The sequence below is a fragment of the Lupinus angustifolius genome, chromosome LG09, assembly GCF_001865875.1.
Source record: "Lupinus angustifolius cultivar Tanjil chromosome LG09, LupAngTanjil_v1.0, whole genome shotgun sequence".
Lineage (NCBI taxonomy): Eukaryota > Viridiplantae > Streptophyta > Magnoliopsida > Fabales > Fabaceae > Lupinus > Lupinus angustifolius.
In genome coordinates, this window is record NC_032017.1 from 1,081,604 (window position 1) to 1,085,865 (window position 4,262).

Sequence of the window (4,262 nt, forward strand, 5' to 3'; positions counted from 1 at the left end):
TGGGTGTATTCGAGATTGGTTCTTACAGTGCAGTAAGAATTTGATAACAGAGATCTGGGTTGTTTTATCCTGGGGACGGCGTGGTTGATAGTCTGCTTGCACATTTTGGGCAGTAGCACGAAACGTCTTAAAGAGAGCGACCTGGTCGTGACTCAGCCAGTAAGTATTATTTCGTGCCATTTAGAATTGCTGCAAGATACGGTAACAACAAAACTTGATTTTTATAATTTCATCATTCATTAGGGTTGTGTAAATGACCATGAAGTTATGCCCAATAATATGAAGCTTCTTCCGGTATCTGAAAAGTACAGATGTGTTTCTTTTCTTTTTCCCGAGCTTCAAGAATTTCTTGCAGACAGTGATCATAGCATGTTACTTGAAGTAAAATCTAGGTACACTCCCATGCCAGATGAATTAAACCAACAACACATGTAAAATTAATAAATGCATGAAACATAATAATTATAGCTAAGAATCAGTCGTACATCATCTAATGTGTTAATTCCAATTTCATTGTTAGTAATTAAAAATAGTATGTATGTAAGGATCAATTTCACCAATAGTTAAAGTTTATGGAGTAATTAGGAAGAAAAATAATTTACGGTGTCTACATACAAAACATGTAAAATTTAAGGGGGTTTTGTGAACTTTAATATTGGACATCATTAATAAAGGTTTAACGTATTTAAATTTTATTCAAAGATAAATTAAGTGTATGAATAACAGTAAAGTTTGAACCCATAAAGTTTATTCAAATCATTAAAGTGTGAGCATGTCTTATTTCAGCTTCATTCAATGCACTCGCCTTAGGCAACGGGTGTGTCAAGTTCAATGGACTAAACTATGTTGATTGGTTCGATCAGTTCCACTTCTCACTGGGTGTTATGGAGTTGGACTTGACCATCATCATGGATAATGTACAAACCATAACTGAGACCATCTCGAAGGTAGACAAGATTCTATATGAGGCTTAGGAGCGGTCAAACATGTTGAGTCTTAGCTTGATGAAAATGTCAAGTCGTCCATGCTTAAGACAAATAATGAAAGGGAATTTATGATAATGATGAAGGAGTACTCCCAATTAGACATTATTGATAAGTCTATGGTGGGAAATCTCATGATAGAGTTGACGACCAAGAAGTTTGATTGGTCGCAACCTATTCATGATCATGTAACTAGCATGACAAATCTGGTTGAGAAAATGAAAGGCATGGGGATGGAGGTGGAAAAAGCATTCTTAGTACAGTGCATCATTCACTTCATTCCTGTTGAGATTGGCCAATTCTTAGTACAAGTCATGCTCATTCTCAGGAGGGGAGGTTAAAGAAAATTAAGAATGACTTGACCATTTAAGAGCAAGGTAGCACGAGCAGATTCAAGCCAAGCAATAGGAACAAAGGAAAGGGGAATGAAAATATCTCCATTAAAGAAGGGAAAATCCATAAAGAGATGAAGTGCTTCTTTTGTAAGAAGAATGTGCACTATAAGAAAGATTATCCTGAAAGGAAGAAACAGTTCGAAAAGAAAAGTAAAAATTTTGTTTCTGTTGTAGATAATTCATTTCTTACTGAAGTTCCTAAAAATACTTAGTGATTAGACTTTGGTGCAACAACTCATGTATCACATATTGTGCAAGGACTCATTTCAATCTGAACCCAGGAAACTGAGAATTTTCTTTACATGGGGAAAAGAATTACGGCACGAGTTCCTAGAATTGGGGCATACAGATTGATCTAGATAGTGGAAACTATTTAGATCTAGAAAAGTATCTTTATGTTCCTGAATGCGCCATGAACTTGGGTTTTGATGCTAGGTTGGATTGTATAGGTTTTAATATTAATATTGGACATTATGATTTTAAATTGTGTAAACATTCTAACTATTTCGGTTCTGGTACATTAATGAATGGTTTATATTGCATCAATCTTGATTTTAAATTTAAGAAATTTTTATTTAATGTTGAACATGATGTTGGTAGCAAGCTTAAATATTTTGATAAAAATTTTGCTTACTTGTGGCATCAAAGATTAGGTCATATATCCAAAGAAAGAATTATGAGGTTAACGATTAGTGAGATTTAAAGTCTGTTGGATTTTGGCAATTGGAATGTTTGTTTAGATTGTATTAAACGAAAAAAAAACTAGACGTATATCAAAGAACCCAACCACAAGAAGTAGAAAACATCTTAAATTGATACACACAGATATGTGTAGTCCTTTTGATGTTCCATCTTAGGGTGGTGAAATGTATTTAATCACTTTTGTAGACGATTACTCACGTTATTGTTACTTATACTTGGTACATGAAAAATCTTAATAATTGGATGTCCTAAAGGTATTCATTGACAAGGTTGAAAGGAAACTTGAAAATAAGGTTAAGGTTCTGAGTTTTGATAGAGGTTGTAAGTTTAAGATGCCAACTAAGAGGGAGAAGTGAATTAGTTGTTGGGAGAATATGACTAATTTTTCTGCTATGTTATTAAAGTTTAGAGTAAATTACACTCACACCCCTGAGTTTTAGTCAATTTACACAAATCACACAGACCTTATTAAAATCTACACAAACCACCTTTAATTATATATATTACATTGACTACCCCTGTAAGAAAGATAAGTGTAATTTTTTAAATAAAAAATTGAGACGGGTATAATTAAGTCAAACAAAATATGGTATATTGTGAAGACAACTCCAAATAGTATAAGAGTTGATGTTTATTATTATTTTTCTTAGTTATAATATAATATAGGAGTAATTTAAACATCTCTTTTGATGCAGTTTGTAATGAATAAAAACAATGAATAGAGTAATAGACATCAACTCTTATATTATTTGGACAAGTCTTCACAATATACCACTTTTGGTTTGACTTAATTACACATATCAATATTATTTTTTTAAGAAATTACACTTATCTTTCTTATTATAGGAGTAGTCATTGTAATATATATATATATATATATATATATATATATATATATATATATATATATATATATATATATATATATATATAAAAATGTCTGGGTAGTTTATGTAATTTCAATAAAACTTAGGGAGTGTCACTGTATAATTTACTCTAAAGTTTATGTGCAGCGGATTATTTATGTAGAATTCAACCAAATAAAGCAAAAATAAATGACAAGAATAAGTAGAAGAAGAGTAGACAAAGAGTTTTTATACTGGTTTGTCTTCTCGTCCACCGAATGTTACATCTAGTAATCTTGTCACACAAGAGATTTTTCTACTAGATAATTTGAGTTGTATTTACAATTTATCTCCCCGATACTTTTGTATCTTACACACACACAACTTATCTACCCTTGAAAATTCTATTTTCAAGTGAACTATTTTCCCCTTCTCAATACACCGTTGTGATGAAAAGTTTACAACCAAGATGAAGAATATAACAATGGCATGATTGTCTTTTCAAGTTTTGACAATTCTATAACTTGCAATCCTTAATCTCACAATATAAGTACATAGTATACAATGCTCTTAATCTTTAGAAAGTTTTGAACAAATGCACTTTGGAAGCAACTTCAGAAAACCTGAAAATTTAGGAACAAATTTAATAACAAAATGTGCAGAATTTTGTTTACTAAGTTATGAAAGTTTTCATATGATATTGTCAAACTTGTATTTTCGTGTGTTTAATTTGGATCTGTTGAAAGCGTATTTCGGTGTTTTTTTTGGAGTTTTCTCCTTTCAACAAATCGTCCTGACAGTAGTGTCAATTTGTTGAAAGGTTTATACTCTCATTTTCGTTATGTTCTTTTTGTTTAATTAAGTAAGAGAAATCGGCTTTACTCTTTGTTCACCATCTTGGCTTTGTTGAAATAAATTCCAACGCCAGTATAATGGCTTCAAGAATATTCCAGTTACAACTTACTTCTTTAATAATCATGTAAATAAGTGATTCCTTCTTGTCCCATCTCGGCTTTGTTAGAATAAATTCTAATTCCGATACAATGGTATCGAAGCAATTACCTATTACATAATTATTAAGTACCTTTGAATACCATCTCGATTTTGTGGAACAAATTCCAACACCGGTTTAGTGGTATTTTAATATATAAAAGTGATGAATAGTTAGTTGTTAGAAACAAATAAATAAAGAACAAAAGAATAATAAATTTAGTGACCTTTATTTATTTACTCCCTTTCGGGTTCATTTTATTTAACAAACCAAACTTCTTCCTTAAGGAAGGTTGGTATTAAAGAATAAATAAAATGCGGAAAGTAAATAACAATAAATAAAAGTT